This window comes from Chiloscyllium punctatum, chromosome 8 (assembly GCF_047496795.1).
Source record: "Chiloscyllium punctatum isolate Juve2018m chromosome 8, sChiPun1.3, whole genome shotgun sequence".
NCBI classification, from domain to species: Eukaryota; Metazoa; Chordata; class Chondrichthyes; order Orectolobiformes; family Hemiscylliidae; genus Chiloscyllium; species Chiloscyllium punctatum.
The window spans coordinates 11,445,466-11,461,619 of record NC_092746.1 but is presented as its reverse complement, the minus strand read 5'-3'; the positions used below and the strand labels follow the sequence as shown (position 1 = coordinate 11,461,619).

The following is a 16,154-nucleotide window of genomic DNA, read 5'->3' as shown; positions in this document are numbered from 1 at the left end:
TTTTTCTTATAGACTCGGGTATACATATTTCCTGTCATCTTCCAAGACCAGCCCTTAACTGAGCAGATTAATTTATCTCTGAGCTTATCACTCTGCAACCCTAACTTTCCCCTGCTACGCCTTGTCTTGATGTGGTTTTATTCCACTGTGCTGCTTGTTCCAGTGGTGTTTTGCTTCCAATGCAATGACTTGATTTCTATTGTCTTGCTGCACAATATAATCAATGGATTAATCACCACTGGTGAGAACAAGGAGTAGTATCTGTTGACCTTAGAGAATCTGTTTGATTCCCTTACTGCTTAGCACCGTGCCTACGTATTAGTCAGAATTTCTTTGAAACATAAGCTCAATATTTCATGCTTTTAATATTTCACCTTGACACTCAGCAATATAATTCATTTTGTCTTCCTTTGAGATCTATGTGATAATTTTGTTAAAAATAATAAACAAAAATAAACAACAAATGGTCATCAATAGATTCAAAATAGACAAAATGGGAACGCACAAGAAGGGATCATTTTTAAGAAGTTCCACATTATGAATTAACCATCTTTATACTGATACAATGCTATCAGCAGTCAGCAGAAGAAGTAATCAACAATGCTACCCAATTGTAACATTACAGAGTGGGAATGAGATTACACCGTCGTACATATTCTCATACAAATGAGTGGATAGGTTACTCCTGACCTGTCTCCCAATGGACCTTTGCAATCCACAGAAATTAGAACATTTAAAGTAATTTGGTAGGGATGAATTGTCCCAAAATCCAATTAAATGTCAATTTTGGAGCGTTTCATTGAGGATTTCTCCCCATGAGCCTCCAAAGCATTTTCTTATGCAATTTTACACTGCTCAACTTATTACGTATGCACCAGGACGCCACATCACTGCTCCATGGTGGAAGTGCTCACCACTGCTGGACCCTCCATGTTTCTTGGTTGTCACTTAGGTTGCACAGGCTGGACTTGTTTCTACTAGAGTTGTGAAGAGTGAGGGTGACTTGCTTAACATGTAGAAGATCCTGGATGGTCTTAAAAGGTGGGCACGGAAAGGATGTTTCCTCTTATGGTTTAATCCAGGACTAGGGGGCACTATTTTAAAATTAGGGGTGACCATCTCAGAACAGACGTGAGCAGAATTTTATTCTCTTGGAGTGTTGTGTGACTTTGTAACTCTGTCTCAGAAGATGGTGAAGGTGAAATGAATATTTTAAAGACAAAAGTGGATAGGTTCTTCATAGAATCCCTGGAATGTGGAAACAGGCCACTTGGCCCGACAAGTCCACACCGACCTAACAAAGAGTAACCCACCCAGACCCATTCCCCTACATTTACCTCTGACTAATGCACCTAACCAACACATTCCTGAACACTATGGGCAATCTAGCATGGCTAATTCACCTAAGCTGCATATCTTTGGATTGTGGGAGGAAACTAGAGCACCCAAAGGAAATCCATGCAGGCACAGGGAGAATATGCAAACTCTACACAGACTGTCACCCAAGGCTGAAATTGAACCCAGGGTTCCTACTGCTGTGAGGCCGCAGTGCTAACTACTGAGCCATCAAGCTTCTCTTGTTAGGCAGCAGAATCAAGGATTATTAAGGATTGATAGGAATAGGGAATTCAATACACAAATAGATCAGCCATAATCATATGGAATGGTTAAGCAAGCTTGAGTAGTTAAATAGCCTAATTCTGTTCCCAATTCATATATGCTTATGTTCTCACTGATAATACCATCATTGGGTCGCACGGTGGCACAGTGGTTAGCACTTCTGCCTCACAGCGCCAGAGACGCAGGTTCAATTCCTGCCTCAGGCAACTTTCTGTGTGGAGTTTGCACATTCTCCCCGTGTCTGCGTGGGTTTCCTCTGGGTGCTCCGGTTTCCTCCCACAGTCCAAAAATGTGCAGGTTAGGTGAATTGGCCATCCTAAATTGCCTGTAGTGGTAGGTAAAGAGGGGAATGAGTCTGGGTGGGTTGCTCTTCGGAGTGTTGGTGTGGACTTGTGTGCCGAAGGTCCTGTTTCCACACTGTAAGTAATCTAAAATACTAGATATACAGAAGATCAAATGCTGTAAGCCAGGAATTATGCTTTATAATTCCAATGTGGGACGAGTTGCCCTGGAGATGACTCAAGTGTCACCCCAATTTGCTGGCAGGGATCTGGACATCCTGGTGGATGAGATGGTGAGAGAAGACTGTTCTTTTTTTTCTGAGGCCTGCCAGAGGAGACAACAGCACCAGCTTTGCCCTAACATGCCACCCAGGTAAGTGATGTGTCCACTCACTCCGAAGGAACATGCAACAATACTGCAAGCAGATTAATGATCTCCCATGTTCGCAAGGGTAAGTGCCACAATTTCCTGTCACGCTCGCCCTAACTCTTCCACTGTACATGCCTCTGACCAAGGCTCATCGTCCATCACTTTCATTATTGCATGCAATATCTTCCCTCACCATCTGCTGGATATGAGCATAAACCTCCATTTCACCACTGTATCCGCTATTGCTCAGGAAAAATGGTGAAGTGATGGAGGATAAGGGTGACTACCTTCATTCCAAGTGCCCCCTTCTTCACAGGAAACAGGGCATTGCCAATACGGATTCGCCAGAAGTCTATCTTCAGGACACTCCAGGGGTGCTTGAAGCCTTCACCTGCCTGTCATACTCAACCATACAGAAGTTCAAACCATGGATGATGGGTCTGCATCTGGTCAGCATGTCCTCAGCATGTTTGAGTCCTCCAGAAAAAAAATGTCCCTGTGGTCACCCATGCAAAATTCTAACACCGACAGGCTCCACTCTCGGACAATCTTCCTCAACATCAACTGCAGACCACGGAACTGCACCTCGATGTAGTAGGAGAGAAAAGAGAAAAAAAAACCCATCAGAGGGCACAGCGGTGGCTTCGGAGAAATTTCATTGTAAGTATGTTATCACATTTGAAAATGTATATTCAGATTTCATCATCAGCTGTCTGATCAACTGTCAATTTAGCTGCACCTACAATAATAATGTTAGAGGGGCTACACATTCTTAGTATCACACAACATTCTAACCAGCTCTGAAGAAAACTCAGTCAGGATTGAATGAGGTGTTAGAATATGCCATGGAGGCTCCCATTGGTTTGTAACTAAGTTTTCCTAAACAAGTAGAAAATGAAGAAAGAACAAACTTGTAAGATACTTTAGCAGTAGGGATTAAAAATGGGAAGTTGGCCTCTCCAGTCTCAAAACATCCACGGTTAGAGATAGATGACTTTGTGTGACTCAGTTCCATTAAAACCAGATGCCAAACTTGTCCTGCCTGGGTCACTGATACTCCTGTGCTGTAAGATGGGTGAAAGTCACATTCCTTCTGATGAACATCCTCATTTGTTACTTGCCACAACTCTCTCAGAGTCTCACTGTGTGTAGCAAACCCTCACTGCAAACTCCAGAAGTCCAGTTGCTCTTCAATGAACACCCAGACCTTAAAGGAATGGGAGCCTCTTGCTGAGGAGATGTTATGGCCCTAATTGGTCCCAGTGGAAGGAAGTGTTGTATAGCAGGAGAACAGGGCATTGTGCCCTAATGTTGTGACTCTTACATCGTTGCAGAATGTGGTGTCACTGCTCCTCTCTTAACTGGAGGACAATCCATCATGGATGTATGACTGTAAGTTTCCTGCACTTGCTTTGCAACAATTGGGCACCTTTGGCTAAGAGCTTTGCATTAGGAGGCTTTTCCACCTAAGTTGGAGGTTAATAGTGCTCCAGCGTTCCCAGATGCATGTGTTCCTTATCAATTTCCATGGATTCTCTTAGGCCACTGAGCACAGAGATGACCACAGCTTCTGTGTCTGGATCTTTTTGTGATAAGATCGAGTAACAGTAGCCATTTGGCTCCTTAAATTCAATTCCACTAGTTAATAGGATCATTGCTGAGCCATCAATTCTCATGCCCATTTTCCTTCCCTTTCCCTTAACTCTTGATCCCCCCACTGATCAAGGATCTATCGATCTCAGCCTTAAATATACACATTGACTCGACTCCAATAGCTCTCTCTGGCAAGGCAGTCCAAAACGTCTCACTGTACTCCAGTTTGGGTTTCACCAGCAACTTGTACAGTTGCAGTAAGACTTCTCTATGCATTTACTCCAACAGTTCATTCACCTTCTTGATTACCTGCTGCAACTGTTTCTGTGTTTCATGCACAAGTATCCCAAGTGCCTTGGAGTTGCAGCTTTCTGCAGTTTTTCTCCATTAATACACTATGCCTTCATTCTCCCTTCTAAAATGAACAACTTCACTTTTTCCAACATTCTTCTCCATTTGCCAATTCTTTGACCACTCACGTAACCTATCAATATCTCTGTGTAAACATGATGAGGATGTGCCAATTTGGACTGAGGTTGACAAAGTCAAAAATCACACACTATCAGGTAATGGTCCAAATGGTGTGTTTGGAAATACGCGCTTTCAGAGTGTTGCTTCTTTATCATTTAGCTCGTGGGGCAGGATCATAAGGACACAGAAATTTATAGCACAAGATCACAGTGTCATGCAACTGATATGATATATTGAACAATATATCATATCAGTTGCATGACACTATGATCTTGTGCTATAAATTCTGTGTCTTATGTTGTCCTATGATCCTGCCTCACCTGACAAAGGAACAGCACTCCGAAAACTAGTACTTCTAAATAAACCTGTTGGACTATAAACTGGTGGTGTGCGATTTTTGACTCTGTGTAAATTGTTTGTATCCCTCTCGCAATCTGCCTTTGCACATATTTTTGTTTTGACTGCAAATCTAGCTACAGTACATTTGCTTCCATTCTCCAAATCATTGATAATTATTGTAAACATTTGTGGCCCCAGCACTGATCCCTGTGGAACCACACTGTTTACAGATTACTAACCTGAGCAAGGACCCCTCAATCCCACGCCCCGTTTCCTGTCGATGATCCAATTCTCTATGCCACAAATGACCTCTAACACCAGACTGGTTCAATGAAGCCTATATAGGCAATATCAGAAACAATTGTTATCAGTCAGCATTGCAGAACACACATTGATATTTAAAGACATTCCCCCAGACACTGGGACATGGAGGCCTCTGACAGGGATGGTAATAGGCTGCTCCACATGGGCCTTTAACACTATCGACCTGATTCAGATGTATGATACACAAATCATTTGATACACATACATTAAGAGATTGTCAATGGGATATGAAAAAGAGAACTCCACCTGCCACATCCACATTCTCACTTATCTAAGAAATGCATGTTAAATAAAGGATAATGGTGTGTATATTTTGTCGCCAAAGCTGTGAGATGAGCAGTGTTGTGCTTCCTTAATTTGTACAATCTTTAAAACGGGATTCGTTTGTAATGTTCAATGACATGATCAAGATTACTTGTGGCCAGGGCTAGTATTCAATACTTACTGCCCTTGTCCCTTTAGGGGGTAGTCATTGTGGGTTTGAAAGGTGCTGGCTGAGGAGTCTTGGTGAATTTCTGAAGTGCATCTTGTAAAGGTTTTCACTACTTTTGCTGTGAGTTGGATTGAGTGGATTGGATGCCAATCAAACAGACTGCTTTGTCTTGTGTGGTGTCAAGCTTCTTATCTGGTGTTGGAGCTGTGCCCATGCAGGCAACTCCTGACTTGTGCCTTGGGATGGTGGACAAGCTTTGGAGCAACAAGATGGGTTATTTACTGCAGTATTCCCAGCATCTGACCAGGCCATGCAGCCACAATATTTATGTCGGTAGTCCAGTTCAATTTCTGGTCAACAGTAAGCCCCAGGATGTTAATAGCAAAGGATTCAATAATGACAATGCAGGTGGAGTTCTCTTTCTCAAATCCCATTTACAATCTCTTAATGTATGTGTATCAAATGATTTGTGTATCATACATGTGACAATACATGATTTTACCTTATTGGGGATCGTTATTGATCAGCACTTGTGCGATACAAAATGGGGAGGTGAAAGCATACTGGTATTATTATTATTTTAGCTTTGACAAAGGGTCAGTTAGACTCAAAACGTCAGCTCTTTTCTCTCCTTACAGATGCTGCCAGACTGGCTGAGATTTTCCAGCGTTTTCTCTTTTTTGGTATTATTGGGGGTCTATTAATCCAAAGACCGAGGTAGTGTTCTGGGGACCCAGATTCAAATCCCACCATGGCCGATGGTGTAATTTGATTTTTTGTTTAAATCTAGAATTAGTAGTATAATGATGACCAATGAATTCATTGTCAATTGCCAGGAAAATCCCATATGGCTCACTCATGTCCTTTAAAGGTGGAAACAGTCATCCTTACCTGATCTGACATACATGTGACTTCAAATTCACAGCAATGGGATTGGCTTTTAACTGCCCCCGGGCGATTCGGAATGGGCCAGAAATGCTGGCTGAGCCAGCAATGCCCTTATACAGTGAATGAATTAATTTTTTTTAAAAATCCAAGTTACCTGCCACTTACCAGCCCACGCCGATATTTCCCAGATTTTGCTGCATTTATGATGAATGTAAAGTCATTGATGCAGATGGTTGGGCCTAGGACACTACCCTAAGAAACTCCTGCAGCGATGTCCCTGGAGATAAGATAACTGACTTCTATCAACCATAATCATTTTCCTTTGCACTAAGCACAACTTCAACCAGCAGAGAATTTTCCCCTTGATTCCCATTAAATCTGGTTTTGCTAGTTCTCTTTGATGCCACAATTGGTCCAATGTGGCCTTGATGTTTTGAGCAGTCACTCTCATGTCACCTCTAAGGTCTGCTGTTCTGCACATGTTTGAATGAAACTTATAATGATACCATGAACTGAGTGGCTGTGGTGGAACTCAGACTTGGAGTCAGTGAGCTAAGCAAGTGCTGCTTGATACATTGTAGGTGACTCCTTCTATTACTTTGCTGAAGATTGGGACTGAACTGTTGGGGTGACAATTGGCCAAGCTGGATTTGACCTTTTTTTTGTGTACATGACATAGCTGGGCAGTTTTCCAAATTGTTGGGTGGATGCTAGTGTTGTAGATCTACTGGAACAGCTTGGCTGGAGACACAGCAAATTCTGGACCACAAGTCTTCAGTACTATTGCTAGAATGTTGCTGGGCCCCTTAATCTACAGTATCCAATGCCTCCAATTATTTCTTCCTATCATGTGGTGAGAAGTGAATTAACTGAAAATTAGTATTTGTGATGCTAGGGACTTCTGTCTGTTGCAAACATTTCTGACTTACCTTTTACACCGATGCTGGATGTCCTAATCATTGAGGATGAGAATATTTGTGGATCCTCCTTCTCCAGTGAGTTGTTTAATTGTCTGCTGTCATTCACTACTGATGTGACAAAACTACAGAGCTTAGATTGGTTCCTTGGCAATGCACTTGAATAAAGAGAAAAATATTATGGATACAGTAATCTGAAATCTGAAACAAAACAGAAAATGCTTGAGAAACTCAGCAGGCCTGGCAGCAGCTGTACAAAGAGCTAATGTTTGAATCCAACATGACTTCTTCAGAACTGAGAAATTAGATTAGATTAGATTACTTACAGCATGGAAACAGGCCCTTCAGCCCAACAAGTCCACACTGACCCGCCGAAGAGCAACCCACCCAGACCCATTCCCCTACATTTACCCCTTCACCTAACACTACAGGCAACTTAGCACGGCCAATTCACCTAACCTGCACATCTTTGGACTGTGGGAGGAAACCGGAGCACCCTGAGGAAACCCACACAGGTCAGGAATATTCCTGATGAAGGGCTTTTGCCTGAAACGTCGATTTTCCTGCTCTTCGAATGCTGCCTGTCCTGCTGTGCTTTTCCAGCACCACACTCTTGACTCTAACCTCTGGCATCTGCAGTACTCACTTTCACCTGGTTTAGTGGTCACCTATAAATTCCAAATTTAATTGAATTCAGAATTTACTATTTGCCACAGTGGGATTCAAACCCTAACCCCCAGAACATTGCTTGGGACTCTGGTTTACTAAACCAGCAACAGTACTGCGGCACCAGCACCATCAACTTATTTTCTTATTGGCAAGCAGCTGTCATTCTTCAATTTAAATTTACTTGAACTAAAAAAAATGAAGAAATTAATTACCAATGTCTTCTTTGGTGCAAGAAGTCCTTTATTGCCTCCTATTAACCTCATGAAAAGATAATCAAAACTTAACATCAAGGTTAGACACAAACAAACACATATAATATGTTTAAATAGGACAGTTTGTGGTACAGATAGGGAAAAATAAAAGTTAAAGAGTCCTTAGAGTATCTGAGGTGTGAGATTGTTGAACTGAGACCACAGTTTTATGGTTGACATATCCTCAGTTGTGGTGGATCTGTAGATCTTTGAGTTTTTCATCAGTGGCATTTTGCCCAGTTTGCTTTTTCCCTGGGCACTGTATTTTAAAAGGATAAAAAAAAACAATTAGGAAGAATTCCACTCTTGTCACAAATTTATTTTTCTGTCTTGCTGCTCTGCTGCTCAAAAGCAGCTGTTGAAGTAAAGTTCAATATGCATTCTGGAGTCTAACTTCATTGTCTTCCCAAGCTGGCTGACTAGCAGGTGAACCCTTCATCTCTCAATATATGGAATCATTAGAGACATGTGAATTAAACAGGAAAGTTGAATTTGTTGATAATCACTCACTGCCCTGTTTTCATTGTATTTGGAGTAAAGAAGAAATTATCTCAATGCAGATGGTTTTGTTTCTTCCTCATGGGTCTCACAAAGCTTGCGTCTATCTGAGGTCAAGTGGCCACTGCAGCTTTTTTGCATACGCATTTCTTCCTTTCTAAAACCATCTTAGTCCATGACTTGCTGCGGTTCTCCAGAGCCACACTTTTGACTCTGATCTCCAGCATCTGCAGTCCTCACTTTCTCCAGGTCTTAGGCACAGATGGTTCTGGAGTAACACATGCTTCAGCAGCACGATTTGAATAGAATGTCTCTGAAGAATTAGGGAATGGTATTTTCGAGAATGCTTACCTCTGTTTGCAATAATGCAATTTCAGCAGGGATCGCTTCGCATGCCTCATGCTGCAAATGTGCCGATGTCTGCCCCGAAATCTCCACACAGCTCTGAGTATATGCAACATCAGCACTGGTCTTTGTGCCATACTGCGCATGCACTGATGTTACCTACCACCAGAGGAGCTTTCTGAGAGAGGTACTGTACAGACAGCAGCTTTCTTGCATTTTTTAAATGTACTGTGTTAAATTTACTTTTGTTTCCTCAATAAATATGATTTCAACTTTCATTCAGGCTGTGCTATACTCTGCGTTAGGCTTTTGGGTGAATTTTGAGGATTGTGAATGATGTGTTTCACTGGTCTGCCCCAACCCTACTTTTCCCGTAGACCCCATTATTTCCAAAAAGCGCGCTTTGGTGGTTCGCAGCCATGGTATTATGGGAGAACTACCTGCATAACAATTAGATGATAGAAGTTAAATTTCAATAGTCCTTTTTTATACTATTATAATAACATTGATATAGTCTGTTTAAAATCACAAAAGCAGTGCAAAAGTATAAAACGTTTCGGTTGAAGTTTCATTGCCCCAGATGGTGAAAGTATGGTGAGATGGGGAACAAAAATTTGAGATGTCAAGGAAATTGTCTGAGTTTCCACCCAAATTTGGAACAGTGAGATAGGAATCTTGCTAGTGATCCTTAAGAGCCCTATTTGCATGTATTACATCTCATCAGTACCCATTCTTACCTCGTTCAAATGTAATTTTCTATTTTCCTTCACAACGGTGGGAAACTAGATAGTGCTAATTCTCAACATGAAAGTCACAGCGGATAACTGGTAGTTCCACTTTGCCAGTTGTTCTTCCAGGCCTCCATCTTGACCTGCATTCTCCAACATCACAGGGCAGGCTCCATGTCTAGCATTTGCTTGCATCTTTTGCCTACAGAGGTTGGCATCAAACACACACTCAGGCTCACTGCATCATCATGGCTCATCTCTGACTCACTTACAATAGTCATCCACTTCAATGCTACATTTTAGACCATGCTGATATTTTGTATTGTAATGCTGCTGCCAGGTCACTTTGTGTGTAAGGATAAATACCTTTAGCTTGGTCTCTTAGCACTCACTCACTTGGCACTTACTCACCGTATTTCTGTCTTGGCTTTTAATGCCGACAAAAAGCCAGACAACTTGCAATGTTTGTCAGCAATGATCAGTCAAGAACGTGGACATGTTGCTGCGTGACACTGTGCTATATTTATATGACACACATGCAGCATAACCCTAACCTGATCACACCATATGCCAGCTTTGAATGCAACAAACACATTGATTATATTCAACCAAAGGGCCATGTCTCAAAGTCTAAGGGGAGTAGTATATGGGAACTGTCTTCAGTCAGGAGCTACTGTCACAGTAACTCAAGAACATCATCTGATCTCACTCCAGGGCCTTGGACATAGATAGTCAGCTGTTTAAAGTGTCCAGGGTCAGGAGGACTGTATCAATACACGATGGAGAGTGAGCCACAGTCAGTTCTGCAATCCAGTGCAAGTTTGGGGACTAGTGGCAAGTCAGTCAGCTGTTTCGCAAAGATCAGTCAAAGGTCTGATCACTTGTCAAGTTGGGAGGGGTTTGGGCTACAGACAGTTTAGGAAGTCTGGTCGTTGAAAGTCAAGGAGATTTATCAGGGACCAGTGCACTGGTGAGGCCTCAGGGGAAATCAATTATGGAGATTAGAGACAGCATGCTGAATGCAGAGGTGATAATAATTGGGATGGGGTGCATTTCAACACATAATTTCAACATCTGGAACACATGAATGTGAAAGAAAAAGCACTGCAAGTAGTGGGGAACATTGATGGTCACGACCACACTGGTTTTGATGAAGGCACTGTACACTTCAATATTCGGCATAACTAAGCCTGGGTTTCAGGGGTAACTGGGGAGAGGAATAGTTAACTAAAAGGACTAGGTGGGAACATGAGGAAGATCAAAGCTTGTGGAGATGATGGGGAGGGCAATGAAGAAAGGAACATAAAAGTTTGAAGGAGTCAGCTAGTCTGTGTGTCTGAGCCTGCAGTCGAAAAGGGTGGCACTGGAAAAGCTCAGCAGGTCAGCATCTGAGCAGGGGAGTCAACGTTTTGGGCATAACTCACTCTGTGAAGCACTACCTGTTTAGTTTTCCACCCTCAATGAAAAGTGCAGAATCAAAATGGAAAATGGTTGCACCACACTTGCTGTGGATTAAGTGCGTATAATGTTTTGTGAGAGTGCAGCTCACCTTTTGTTTAATGTGAAGCCCTTCAAAGGGCAATAGAATTAAATAGATGCCCAGTACAGGTTAAAAATATTTGTAATCACATAATTCTACATGTAGACCTCATGCAATTACCTATAAAGTTGGGTAAAAATCCTGGCCAGAAGCAACCTTGAACAGATCGCTCATTAATAATCCTATTAATGGCTGTGAATCACAAGCTGTAGATGAAGTTGTAGATTTATCTTAGATGCCAAAATCGTAACCACCATCCAAAGTTCCATAGTCTACACAAGAAATGGGGACTGCTCATTTCACATGTACAATGAAATGTCTATTATCATGTATTGTCTTTCCAGGTTAATGTGTAGGCTGGGAGAGATGGGAGAAGTTCTCACTATTGCCACCACACTTACGAATTCTGACTGTATTTGTGCCAAATGATTAAAGCAGTAAACATCTGAATTAGGTCAGTGATATGCAGGATCCAACTGAGGGCCTCCTTGTCAGAGGCCATCATCTCCCAATGTTCTGAAAATTATGTTCAAATATGACTTGTGTGAGTGCTCCAATTTCTGACTGTTGATCACATTACTAAGGAGCTGTTTTCTTTCTGACTTTGCCCATTTTAGGTGTGTTGCACCTGTCCCAGTGGATCTCATTTCAGAAGCACTAAATGGATGAGAAACACATGCATCTGGAAGCCTAGGACCAGCACCACCCTCCAGCAGATGCGGTGCAACCTCTGAATGTGGAATTTCCAGACAAGGGAGGCTTCATGGAGTAGAGAAGATGCATTTGGCCACAAGTTGCTCATCATCCATAGAACGAAGATGGGAGAGGAGGCAGTGGCACAATACTCTATTCAGAGGTGACTGTCAGAATGCATATCATGAGGTGCAATGAACCTGTAATGGAATAACTTCTTCCACTGAGGCCAATGAGGGCCATAAGATATCTCCTCCACATCAGATTTCCATGTGAAATATGTTCAGGGTTTTGTTCTTGCACTGTGCAGGACAGAGGACACTGTTCATTCCTCATACAAATATGTACGATGTAGGTCAGTGAGAGATGAAACAGTGTGTCAATTAAGACCATGAAGACATTTTTCAGACAGAACAGCATCTTCAGCATTCTACAATGCAGAAGTGTCTGCCAAGGTAACCTCTTTGAACCTTGTTCAATGGAACTGAATTATGTGAAGTCATCTTTCCCTGACTCTAAATGATCTGATGCTGCTAAGGGTGACACACCCCTTGTTTAATCCCACCTGTAATTGCAGCCTATTCATTTGGTCATCCTATGCATTTCATGTTATTTGATAAAAGTTGAGGTTACAAATTCATGGAAGCCTTCACAAGATCCATTGGTCACTTGTTCACTTATGATAAAATTTCATGGTAGTATGGTTGAAACAAAAAGGATAATTATCAATCAGATAGGGTTAGAGAATTGTGTGCACTTGTTCCCAGGCCAGCTGCAGAGATGAGGTATCGGTGTGCTCACCAGGATGTGCTTCCGAATGAACTCTGACTAACGTACCCATGAAGGGTCAGTATCTGAGCTGGTGAAGGATTCAAGAAACCTTGCAAGTGCTTTCTCAGGCATCTGTGGCTCATCATTCAGAGGTGAAAGAGCATAAAGAATTAATTGAGAAATAAAAGTTGAAGTTTAGCCATGACAAGAATATTGTCACAGAAGTGGTGATGAGAGAGCAGCACTGCAAATGACAATGAATCTTACTCGGTTGCTGGGACACTGAAGTTTTGACATCACAACATGGACCTCTCCCACTATGATGAGATTTCTATCCATGTAGGTGGTGAGGAGATGAATGATAGGCAATCCACCAACTTTGAGGACTGCAGATGTTGGAAATCAAAGGTGAGAGTGTGGTGCTGGAAAAGCACAGCATGTCAGGTAGCATCAGAGGAACAGGAGAATCGATGTTTCGGGCATGAGCCTTCATCAGGAATGAGCCTCGAATGCTACCCTGACCTGCTGTGCTTTCCCAGCGCCACACTCTCAATTTCAACCCACCAACTTTGGTTCTCTCTGCTCTGTGTTTTCTCTTGCAATGAGACAAAGGGAGGCAGAGTGAAATGAAAGTGGAAGCTAGTGCTTGTACACTTAGGAGAGATATGATGAGGTGTCAGGTGTTAGCTAGTAAGAAGTGCAGAGGGCATGCAGGACGAGTACATCGGGAGGATAGTGTGGGTGAGTGGAAGTGGGAGAAGGCGCTGTAATCAATTGTGAGAGTGTTAGACTATAAGTTTTGGTAGGAGGTGAATGCAGTAACAGACTTAGAGTGTTTATGCAGCAGCAGAAAGAAGATGGTAGCACCATTGCATAGCAAAGAAGGTCATTAAACGTCTTCCTGCTTTGCTGGACATTCCTCCACACTGCAACGATCACACTGACCTAGGTGGCATCTTCGGTTTAGGTTGGCAGGAACTGTTGCCGTTGCCACTTCAGACGGTCCAGAGGAAAGTCGATAGCCTTCCTCTCCATCACCTTATCCATCGGCACCTCCAGGGCCCTTGTCAGCCATCTCCAGGGCAACCTCTCCGAAACTGCAACTGTGAAGGGCAGTTTTAGGTTTGCAGTGATTGAAACGGCGCGCAGCTGGAATTGAAAACTGGTACCAGCAATTGGAAATCCAGATGATCTCGCAGTGGGAACTATTTCTGCCACCGGTGACTGCAAGATAGCGTGATGCACACTGAATGAGCTGTGCAGAGTGTAAAGTTGCCTGAGAAAACTCATGAGGACTCACAGAAAGAAGTTCCCTGAGCTTAATAATTAGCCAAATTTTGGTAAAATTTAGCACTTTGTCTTCGTCAGAATTCTATCCTGAATCACCAGAGCTAAATGGTTACACTTTACTGTTTAAGATGAGCCATCTTCACAATCTCCTTTTACTGATACCTTTAGGAAGCTCGGCTTGGACGTCCCTTTTTTATAAACAGTAAATTTGTCCTTCATTTTTTCATTGTATACTTCACTTGGGAATGAATCCTCAACAAAATTAAGTTCTTAAATGGTTTTAGCAATTCTTATCTTGTGTGATTAAATTGAAGAGCTAAGCCGCAGCTCATTTCATTTCATCTTTTTTGAAATGCCGCCTGACCTGTAGGTCACAAGGGATTATTTCTTTCTGTACTGCTGAGCCTTGTATTGTTAGCTGATATTGCCTCAGTAAATGAGAAACTGATGTTAGAAAAATGCTAAACATTATTTATAAATATTAACATCAAAAGGGCAGTTGTATCAGATGCCTGGAAGGGGGGAGGGGGTGGCTAAAATACCTCAAACGCTACAATTAGTATTTGCTTTTTAAGCAGGGAGATGGTAAAGAGCAGCAACTAAAACCATTCCCTGTGGTAATGTGAGTCTTTTCAAAACAAATTCAAATCCACCAGAAGGAACTAAGTATTAATCTCAAGTTCTTTGATAATAAGCATAATGATAAAGAAATTACATGGAAAGAAAATAAATGGTTTCAGTACAACTCAGTAGCCAGCAATGATTCACTGCTTGTGAGAGCCCGTAATGGGAGGCCAGGTCTGTAGCAGGCATTTAACAAAGACAGATGTGAAGCCTCCTTGCCACCTTACTGAATGATAATACACAGAAAGTTCCCACCGAGTAGCCAAAGAGAAGGAAAATTACTCTCTTCATGAGAACTTTAGCAAGATTGATTTATCATTTAGAAGGAAAAATTAACCAAGGAGAGTGGAATGACAAACAAGGAAATAGATACAGCTTAATTTCTTTTTACTGTTAAACCCATACTGGGACAATGTCTGGTTAAACAGTTTTTTTTAACCTCAAGGGAAGTATTGGCTGTCTCACATTGGTGAGGTTTTATGATGTTTTGTATTGGCCACCAGTATAACTGCTGTTCTGGTCTGGCAACATTTTTAATGTTTATTCTGGGCTACATGGCACCATTTTGAACTCTATACAGGATCTTTCAGAAGGCCATTACCAAAATCTAACGTCTTGGCTTGGCAATGAAAAATAATGGGTGATGAAAACATATGTACAAACATGATGTGCCGATGTTAATTTTCAGAATTTGTCATGAAGTTCTACTTTACAACAATTAAACAATAATTCTTGTCAATATACAAAGGGGCTGTAATTTGATAAATTATTTTTTAAAATGCAATTCTAAGGCAATTGAAGACTGATAATAAGTATGCTGAATGGAAAATAGGGACATAAAAAAAGCAGAATTGTTTGACGCTGACCACTGGCCATTGTTTACCTTAATATGAATTTCGATTCAGACTCAGGAGTGTTTGCTGTGAATTTACAGTGCTCAGTGTTCAAAGCTCTCCAGCATAACATCATCTTCTCATCGTAATATCATTTCTTAAGATCTCTGAAATGAAATACCATAAATATAAATATTATTTGTTATAATAGTATTTATTTGACATTGATAGAGTAGGTTAACTAAGTTAAAGGTGATGCAATTGATGAAACTGGAAAAATATTGTTAGTGTACTGTCAGTTATGTTTAAGAGTTGGGTGAGAAATTTGATTGAAAGAAAACCATCAGATACAATGATTAGAGATGTCTCATAAAGCAATTAAAGATGCTGTAATCAATAGGGCTTATGCTTAAAGACTTTGTATCAAATGTGTTTGCTACATAAGCAAAATTGCCCAAGGTTTTTAAGAGGCCAACGTAACTTACTATTTATATAAATTAAGCAAATTAACACATTTCAAGGAAACAGTTTCTTTTATTTCTTCCTATTCATGATTATAAATAAGACTTTTTACAAAAATAGCATTCTGTTTGAATCAGTTGTCTGAGGTCAGTTGAGAGGAATCACAGTGATTAGCCAATAATTTTGAGACTGGTTGTCAATGTCTATGGTATTG

The 16,154-nt window shown here is 41.4% G+C and overlaps 1 long non-coding RNA gene across 3 annotated transcripts in view; it reads right to left on the bottom strand.

The window, feature by feature from the left end:
- LOC140480217 (uncharacterized) overlaps positions 1–16,154 on the bottom strand; it is a 67,701-nt gene that overhangs the window by 13,779 nt on the left and 37,768 nt on the right. The window contains exons 3-6 of one of the 3 annotated variants that reach the window (XR_011961213.1): positions 15,529–15,645; positions 7,249–7,394; positions 4,914–5,011; positions 2,559–2,856 (exon numbers count right to left, since the gene is read on the bottom strand). This is a non-coding gene — a long non-coding RNA (uncharacterized lncRNA). Of the gene's footprint in view, positions 1–2,022; positions 2,857–4,913; positions 5,012–7,248; positions 7,395–15,528; positions 15,646–16,154 lie in introns of those variants that run through there. The other 2 variants (XR_011961211.1, XR_011961212.1) reach the window with 2 other exon arrangements.